Genomic DNA, 10,731 nt, shown 5'->3' on the forward strand with positions numbered 1-10,731 from the left:
GCAGTGTCTTAGACCACTGCGCCCCTCGGGATGCCCAAAATGTGGAGGACTGAGTGAGTGAGTGAGTGAGTGAGTGAGTGAGTGAGTGAGTGAGTGAGTGAGTGAGTGAGTGAGTGAGTGAGTGAGTGAGTGAGTGAGTGAGTGAGTGAGTGAGTGAGTGAGTGAGTGAGTGAGTGAGTGAGTGAGTGAGAGTGATTTCAGAGGAGTTTTATACACACACACTCTCTTTCTTAGATCATCTTATCTAGACCAACAGTACTGTAAAGTCAAAATATGTATCCATCACATAGTGGTAAAACAATGGGCAGAGATGGGAGAGAAGAACATCTGAAATTCCACAACCATAGAATTAGAATAAATAGAATGGGCATTCTAAAGTGATTCATTCTAATTACATCACCACACCAGCATGGAGAGAATGAACCTCCCTCCCACATACACACACAGTTGCCTGATCCCTCGCAGTGGAGGCCATATGCTAGGCAGACACAGCAGCTCTGCTACAGACCAAGAACAGCATAGATACAGAAACCATAGAGGACAGCATAAATACAGAGACCATAGAGGATAGCATTAATACAGAGACCATAATACAAAGACCATAGAGGACAGCATTAACACAGAGACCATAGAGGACAGCATTAATACAGAGACCATAGAGGACAGCATTAACACAGAGACCATAGAGGACAGCATTAACACAGAGACCATAGAGGACAGCATTATTACAGAGACCATAGAGGACAGCATAAATACAGAGACCATAGAGGACAGCATAAACACAGATACCATAGAGGACAGCATTAATACAGAGACCATAGAGGACAGCATTAATACAGAGACCATAGAGGACAGCATAAACACAGAGACCATAGAGGACAGCATAAACACAGAGACCATAGAGGACAGCATTAATACAGAGACCATAGAGGACAGCATTAACACAGAGATCATAGAGGACAGCATAAACACAGAGACCGTAGAGGACAGCATTAACACAGAGATCATAGAGGACAGCATAAACACAGAGACCATAGAGGACAGCATTAATACAGAGACCATAGAGGACAGCATTAATACAGAGACCATAGAGGACAGCATTAATACAGAGACCATAGAGGACAGCATTAACACAGAGACCATAGAGGACAGCATAAATACAGAGACCATAGAGGACAACAGTAATACAGAGACCATAGAGGACAGCATAAACACAGAGACCATAGAGGACAGCATAAACACAGAGACCATAATACAGAGATCATAGAGGACAGCATTAATACAGAGACCATAGAGGATAGCATTAACACAGAGACCATAGAGGACAGCATTAACACAGAGACCATAGAGGACAGCATTAATACAGAGACCATAGAGGATAGCATTAATACAGAGACCATAATACAGAGACCATAATACAGAGACCATAGAGGACAGCATAAACACAGAGACCATAGAGGACAGCATTAATACAGAGACCATAATACAGAGACCATAGAGGACAGCATAAACACAGAGACCATAGAGGATAGCATTAATACAGAGACCATAGAGGATAGCATTAATACAGAGACCATAATACAGAGACCATAATACAGAGACCATAGAGGACAGCATTAATACAGAGACCATAGAGGACAGCATAAACACAGAGACCATAGAGGACAGCATAAATACAGAGACCATAGAGGACAGCATTAATACAGAGACCATAGAGGACAGCATTAATACAGAGATCATAGAGGACAGCATTAATACAGAGACCATAGAGGACAGCATTAATACAGAGACCATAGAGGACTGCATAAACACAGAGACCATAGAGGACAGCATAAACACAGAGACCATAGAGGACAGCATTAATACAGAGACCATAGAGGACAGCATTAACACAGAGATCATAGAGGACAGCATAAACACAGAGACCATAGAGGACAGCATTAACACAGAGATCATAGAGGACAGCATAAACACAGAGACCATAGAGGACAGCATTAATACAGAGACCATAGAGGACAGCATTAATACAGAGACCATAGAGGACAGCATTAATACAGAGACCATAGAGGACAGCATTAACACAGAGACCATAGAGGACAGCATAAATACAGAGACCATAGAGGACAACAGTAATACAGAGACCATAGAGGACAGCATAAACACAGAGACCATAGAGGACAGCATAAACACAGAGACCATAATACAGAGATCATAGAGGACAGCATTAATACAGAGACCATAGAGGATAGCATTAACACAGAGACCATAGAGGACAGCATTAACACAGAGACCATAGAGGACAGCATTAATACAGAGACCATAGAGGATAGCATTAATACAGAGACCATAATACAGAGACCATAATACAGAGACCATAGAGGACAGCATAAACACAGAGACCATAGAGGACAGCATTAATACAGAGACCATAATACAGAGACCATAGAGGACAGCATAAACACAGAGACCATAGAGGATAGCATTAATACAGAGACCATAGAGGATAGCATTAATACAGAGACCATAATACAGAGACCATAATACAGAGACCATAGAGGACAGCATTAATACAGAGACCATAGAGGACAGCATAAACACAGAGACCATAGAGGACAGCATAAATACAGAGACCATAGAGGACAGCATTAATACAGAGACCATAGAGGACAGCATTAATACAGAGATCATAGAGGACAGCATTAATACAGAGACCATAGAGGACAGCATTAATACAGAGACCATAGAGGACAGCATTAACACAGAGATCATAGAGGACAGCATAAATACAGAGACCATAGAGGACAGCATAAATACAGAGACCATAGAGGACAGCATTAATACAGAGACCATAGAGGACAGCATTAATACAGAGACCATAGAGGACAGCATTAATACAAAGACCATAGAGGACAGCATTAATACAGAGACCATAGAGGACAGCATTAACACAGAGATCATAGAGGACAGCATAAATACAGAGACCATAGAGGACAGCATTAATACAGAGACCATAGAGGACAGCATTAATACAGAGACCATAGAGGACAGCATTAATACAGAGACCATAGAGGACAGAATTAATACAGAGACCATGGAGGACAGCATTAATACAGAGACCGTAGAGGACAGCATTAATACAGAGACCATAGAGGACAGCATTAACACAGAGACCATAGAGGACAGCATTAATACAGAGATCATAGATGACAGCATTAATACAGAGACCATAGAGGACAGCATTAACACAGAGACCATAGAGGACAGCATTAATACAGAGATCATAGAGGACAGCATTAATACAGAGACCATAGAGGACAGCATTAACACAGAGACCATAGAGGACAGCATTAATACAGAGATCATAGAGGACAGCATTAATACAGAGACCATAGAGGACAGCATTAACACAGAGACCATAGAGGACAGCATTAATACAGAGATCATAGAGGACAGCATTAACACAGAGACCATAGAGGACAGCATTAACACAGAGACCATAGAGGACAGCATTAACACAGAGACCATAGAGGACAGCATTAATACAGAGATCATAGAGGACAGCATAAACACAGAGACCATAGAGGACAGCATTAATACAGAGATCATAGAGGACAGCATTAATACAGAGACCATAGAGGACAGCATTAATACAGAGACCATAGAGGACAGCATTAACACAGAGACCATAGAGGACAGCATTAATACAGAGACCATAGAGGACAGCATTAATACAGAGATCATAGAGGACAGCATTAATACAGAGACCATAGAGGACAGCATTAATACAGAGACCATAGAGGACAGCATTAATACAGAGACCATAGAGGACAGCATTAACACAGAGACCATAGAGGACAGCATTAATACAGAGATCATAGAGGACAGCATTAATACAGAGACCATAGAGGACAGCATTAATACAAAGACCATAGAGGACAGCATAAACACAGAGACCATAGAGGACAGCATTAATACAGAGACCATAGAGGACAGCATTAACACAGAGACCATAGAGGACAGCATTAATACAGAGATCATAGAGGACAGCATTAATACAAAGACCATAGAGGAGATAACCCATTGTTCACCAAGATCAAGACACATGGCTCTCTTTGATTCTCCGGGCCTCAACACGACTTAATAGTGGTCAACCCCGGTAAATTATGATAACAGGATGTGTGACTCTGACAGATTTTGCTTCTTCTCCTATTTATAGCCTCTCTGTTCGGCTTCACCCTATTTAATCCACCCAAGTGCTTGACAATAGTAACACATTCATCTTGACAATAGTAACACATTCATCTTGACAATAGTAACACATTCATCTTGACAATAGTAACACATTCATCTGGACAATAGTAACACATTCATCTTGACAATAGTAACACATTCATCTGGACAATAGTAACACATTCATCTTGACAATAGTAACACATTCATCTGGACAATAGTAACACATTCATCTGGACAATAGTAACACATTCATCTGGACAATAGTAACACATTCATCTGGACAATAGTAACACATTCATCTTGACAATAGTAACACATTCATCTTGACAATAGTAACACATTCATCTGGACAATAGTAACACATTCATCTTGACAATAGTAACACATTCATCTGGACAATAGTAACACATTCATCTGGACAATAGTAACACATTCATCTGGACAATAGTAACACATTCATCTGGACAATAGTAACACATTCATCTTGACAATAGTAACACATTCATCTTGACAATAGTAACACATTCATCTGGACAATAGTAACACATTCATCTTGACAATAGTAACACATTCATCTGGACAATAGTAACACATTCATCTTGACAATAGTAACACATTCATCTGGACAATAGTAACACATTCATCTGGACAATAGTAACACATTCATCTGGACAATAGTAACACATTCATCTGGACAATAGTAACACATTCATCTGGACAATAGTAACACATTCATCTGGACAATAGTAACACATTCATCTTGACAATAGTAACACATTCATCTGGACAATAGTAACACATTCATCTTGACAATAGTAACACATTCAGCTTTGCATATACTGTTTGAATTAGAAGTAACACTGAGGTGTTTTACTGTAGGTCAGTGGGAGTTGTTTGTCAAAAATTTAAAAAACATAAATTGTTTAGTGTCAATGGATGCAAACAACCGTTTTTTTATACAAAGACTGAAAAGGCTTGTTATGTGCAATATGGAGACCGTTAGGTCCTTTTGACTCGTCTTCCTGTGTAAAGTGCCTTCAACATGTCTATTTTACCTCTTGGTGATGTCATTCGGAAACATAATGTTAACTTTCACTGCTATGCGGACGATACACAGCTGTACATTTTGATGAAACATGGTGAAGCCCCAAAATTGCCCTCCCTGGAAGCCTGTGTTTCAGACATAAGGATGTGGATGGCGGCAAATGTTCTACTTTAAACTCGGACAAAACAGAGATGCTTGTTCTAGGTCCCAAGAAACAAAGAGATCTTCTGTTGGATCTGACAATTAATCTTGATGGTTGTACAGTCGTCTCAAATAAAACTGTGAAGGACCTCGTTACTCTGGACCCTGATCTCTCTTTTGACGAACATAACAAGACTGTTTCAAGGACAGCTTTTTTCCATCTACGTAACATTACAAAAATCATTAACTTTCTGTCCAGAAATGATGCAGAAAAATGTATCCATGCTTTTGTCACTTCTAGATTAGACTACGGCAATGCTCTACTTTCCGGCTACCCGGATAAAGTACTAAATAAACGTACGTTTGTGCTAAACACAGCTGCTAGAATCTTGACTAGAACCGAAAAAAAATTATATTACTCCAGTGCTAGCCTCTCTACACTGGCTTCCTGTTAAGGCTAGGGCTGATTTCAAGGTTTTATTACTAACCTACAAAGCATTACATGGGCTTGCTCCTACATATCTTTCCGATTTGGTCCTGCTGTACATTTGACCTTTATTTAACTAGCCTGTTGAGGGTAGGGGGCAGTATTTGCACGGCCGGATAAAAAACGTACCCGATTTAATCTGGTTATTACTACTGCCCAGAAACTAGAATATGCATATAATTATTGGCTTTGGATAGAACACACCCTAAAGTTTCTAAAACTGTTTGAATGGTGTCTGTGAGTATAACAGAACTCATATGGCAGGCAAAAACCTGAGAAGATTCTGTACAGGAAGTGCCCTCTCTGACCATTCCTTGGGCTTCTTGACTCTCTTTATTGAACATTTTGGATCTTTGCTGTAACGTGACACTTCCTACGGCTCCCATAGGCTCTCAGAACCCGGTAAAAAGCTGAATGATGTCTTTGCAGCCCCTGGCTGAAAAACATTAGCGCCTTTGGTAAGTGGTCTATTAGAGGACAATGAGACTGAGGCGCGTGCACGAGGCGACCCCATGTTTTTATTTTCTCTCTCTTTGAACGTAAACACGGTTTCCCGGTCGGAATATTATCGCTTTTTTACGAGAAAAATGGCATAAAAATTGATTTTAAACAGCGGTTGACATGCTTCGAAGTACGGTAATGGAATATTTTCACATTTTTTGTCACGAAACGCGTCGGGCGCGTCACCCTTCTTTACACTTCGGATAGTGTCTTGAACGCACGAACAAAACAGAGGATATTTGAACATAACTATGGATTATTTTGAACCAAACCAACATTTGTTATTGAAGTAGAAGTCCTGGGAGTGCATTCTGACAAAGAACAGCAAAGGTAATAAAATTTTTCTTATAGTAAATCTGACTTTGGTGAGGGCTAAACTTGGTGGGTGTCTAAATAGCTAGCCCTGTGATGCCGGGCTATCTACTCAGATTATTGCAAAATGTGCTTTCACCGAAAAGCTATTTTAAAATCGGACATAGCGAGTGCATAAAGGAGTTCTGTATCTATAATTCTTAAATTAATTGTTATGTTTTTTGTGAACGTTTATCGTGAGTAATTTAGTAAATTCACCGGAAGTTTGCGGGGGGTATGCTAGTTCTGAACGTCACATGCTAATGTAAAAAGCTGGTTTTTGATATAAATATGAACTTGATTGAACAAAACATGCATGTATTGCATAACATAATGTCCTAGGATTGTCATCTGATGAAGATCATCAAAGGTTAGTGCTGCATTTAGCTGTGGTTTGGGTTTATGTGACATTATATGCTAGCTTGAAAAATGGGTGTCTGATTATTTCTGGCTGGGTACTCTGCTGACATAATCTAATGTTTTGCTTTCGTTGTAAAGCCTTTTTGAAATCGGACAGTGTGGTTAGATTAACGAGAGTCTTGTCTTTAAAATGGTGTAAAATAGTCATATGTTTGAGAAATTGAAGTAATAGCATTTATAAGGTATTTGAATAACGCGCCACGGGATTCCACTGGCTGTTACGTAGGTGGGACGATTTCGTCCCACCTACCCTAGAGTGGCTAGGCAAGGCCTCCTTATTGTCCCTAGAATTTCTAAGCAAACAGCTGGAGGCATGGCTTTCTCCTATAGAGCTCTATTTTTATAAAATGGTCTACCTACCCAAGTGAGAGACGCAGACTCGGTCTCAACCTTTAAGTCTTTACTGAAGACTCATCTCTTCAGTAGGTCCTATGATTGAGTGTAGTCTGGCCCAGGAGTGTGAAGGTGAACGGAAAGGCACTGGAGCAACGAACCGCCCTTGCTGTCTCTGCCTGGCCGGTTCCCCTCTCTCCACTGGGATTCTCTGCCTCTAACCCTATTACGGGGGCTGAGTCACTGGCTTACTGGTGCTCTTCCATGCCGTCCCTAGGAGGGGTGAGTCACTGGCTTACTGGTGCTCTTCCATGCCATCCCTAGGAGGGGTGAGTCACTTGAGTGGGTTGAGTCACTGATGTGATCTTCCTGTCCGGGTTGACGCCCCCCTCAGGTTCGTGCCATGGGGGAGCTCTTCGCGGGCTATACTCGGCCTTGTCTCAGGGTAGTAAGTTGGTGGTTGAAGATATCCCTCTAGTGGTGTGGGGACTGTGCTTTTTCAAAGTGGGTGGGGTTATATCCTGCCTGGTTGGCCCTGTCCGGGGGTATCATCGGACGGGGCAACAGTGTCTCCCGACCCCTCCTGTCTCAGCCTCCAGTATTTATGCTGCAATAGTTTGTGTCGGGGGCTAGGGTCAGTCTGTTATGTCTGGAGTATTTCTCCTGTCTTATCTGGTGTCCTGTGTGAATTTAAGTATGCTCCCTCTCCTCTCAGAGGACCTGAGCCCTAGGACTGCCTGGCCTGATGACTCCTTGCTGTCCCCAGTCCACCTGGTCGTGCTGCTGCTCCAGTTTCAACTGTTCTGCCTGCGGCTATGGAACCCTGACCTGTTCACCAGACGTGCTACCTTGTCCCAGACCTGCTGTTTTTGTCTCTCTCGCTCTACTGCACCTGCTGTCTCTAACTCTGAATGATTGACTATGAAAAGCCAAATGACATTTTCTTCTGAGGTGCTGACCTGTTGCACCCTCTACAACCACTGTGATTATTATTATTTGACCCTGCTGGACATCTATGAACATTTGAACAACTTGGCCATGTACTGTTATAATCCCCTCAGAGCCTTGTTCCTCTCTAGGTTTCTTCCTAAGTTCCTGCCTTTCTAGGGAGTTTTTCCTAGCCACCGTGCTTCTACATCTGCATTGCTTGCTGCTTGGGGTTTTAGGCTGGGTTTCTGTATAGCACTTTGTGACATCGGCTGATGCAAAAAGGGCTTTATAAATACATTTGATTGATTGATTGACAGGATCTACTGGTGATTGTATCATTAAGATAACTAGTGTGGTGTATAAACAACACACTCTCATTTAGTAATATGTTAGGTCTATTGCAGCTTTAATTCTGGGTCTAAGAGGTCAACTTAAAGCAACGCTCATATGACTCACCGTTTATCAGACCAATAATGACCATGTAAAACAACCGCACCGCTGAGAGTTGCTCATCTAATGTCTGTCAAATATTTTGACTGAATCAAAAAGTACTTTTCAGATAAATCACAGTTGAAAAAGTCATCCTCATAGTCAGTCACACTCACACAGATAAAATGCATTATGAAGAATCGCCGCAAAACTCATCGATTGAAACTTTGCATCAGTTGTCCTGTTGGAACGTCTATACGTTCATCTGACAATGATACAGTAACTTTGCATAGTTTTAAACTGTCTACATTGTTACAACCTGACTGTACACCCAGTTACTGTAACTGTATTCTCACTGTGCCATATAACAATATGTTTATGAAATGCGATAATTATTTTTACCTTTTAAAAGCGTTGGTCCAACAATCCTGAGGACTTCACCACAGCCCCTTGTTGAAGAAATGTGCGGAGTCTATCTCGGGTCACATGTGTGATGGGTGTTGGGGGCGTTTCGTTCTATGGTGGGACGTCTGTCCTCGGATCAATCCGTTCTCTAGAAAGAGAGTGCGCGAAGTTTTAGAATTTTAACAGATTTTTTTTCTTTGACTGGGTATAGTTTCTGGATGAGTTTTTAAAATAATAAAAAAGTTAAATCTAACTTCATTTTGGATAATTCCTCCTTACGTTTTCACTTTTTTTTGTTTGTCCAGACACGCTCTGCCCCATTGACACAGACAGGACTCTCGGAGGAGGGGAAGGGGGCATTATACGACTGAAAGGGGAGATCGAGAAGAATGCCGGAGGAAAGAAAAGTTTGTGGGAGGGGCAGAGACGAGTGCCGGTGGACAGCTGGCTGGTAGGACTGTGTGATGGAGCATGCCTCTTGAATAATAGAATGACATACAACTCAAATGCGTGACATGCATCCACAATTACATCAAACTTTTTTCATGCTATTTTGACTAGTTCTAAGATATATATATATATATAAAGGTTTTTAAATTCAATGAAGGAAGATGATGGATTGTAGAATACATTAAAATCGATTAAAAAAAACAACCTCCAGAGTCACAAACGTCCCACGGAGCATCCCTTTACTTGCCTGGTCGGGGAGGAGAGGGGAGAGGGAGAGCCTGTCGCTATAGCTACCATTCCCCCCCCTCATCACTCCAGATGGCCAGCTTTCTTCTCTCATCCCGTGATGGAATGAAAAGATCGGCTAATTAAACAAAGTCCCATATCCATGTGAAAGACTGAAGAGCCCTTGGGGAACAGTTGAGCGCAGGAGAGCTGGCCAGGCCAAGTATTGATTCTCACAGTTGTTGTCCCCTAGAATCTACAACACTAGGGTTATTTAAACGGGAATGTTTGTAATCGTTGAAATCTTTATTGCTAAAAAAAGAAAAGGAACAACCACAACACCAACAGACAAACAAACAATTTAATTAAACGAATTGGACTAATACACATAACATCTGCCATTATGGGGGTTTAGCTATATGAGTGACAACTGAAAATAGAAAATAACTACATTACATAGAGAATTCAGAGTTTCAGTCACTGGTCTGTGTCCAATAGTGGAGTAAGGTATACTTAATATATGGCCTTTGAAAGAAATAAACAAATGAAAATGAACACACACACCACATTATGACGCCATGCTGCTGTAAACCAATTGCTTGTGTTGAATACAGACTTAAAAAAACTAAAAGTGAATCATTTTTCTAGTAATATTATTTAAAAAACCTAGAAAAAGAAAAACATCTATTCATAAATAAAATAAGATATTTGTCCTTAACATACACATTGTTTACAGTAGACCTAAACTCAGCAAAAAAAGAAATGTCCCTTTTTCAGGACC

General features: G+C 40.9%; 1 protein-coding gene across 1 annotated transcript in view; it reads right to left on the minus strand.

The window, feature by feature from the left end:
* LOC106572740 (innate immunity activator protein) overlaps positions 1-9,381 on the minus strand; it is a 28,696-nt gene extending 19,315 nt beyond the window's left edge. Inside the window, exon 1 of the mRNA XM_045696390.1 lies at positions 9,273-9,381. The gene's annotated coding sequence lies outside the window, so the exon portion shown is untranslated. The remainder of the gene's footprint in view (positions 1-9,272) is intronic.
* Between the last annotated feature and the right edge of the window lie 1,350 nt (positions 9,382-10,731).

The sequence above is a fragment of the Salmo salar genome, chromosome ssa15 (assembly GCF_905237065.1).
Source record: "Salmo salar chromosome ssa15, Ssal_v3.1, whole genome shotgun sequence".
Classification (NCBI taxonomy): Eukaryota; Metazoa; Chordata; class Actinopteri; order Salmoniformes; family Salmonidae; genus Salmo; species Salmo salar.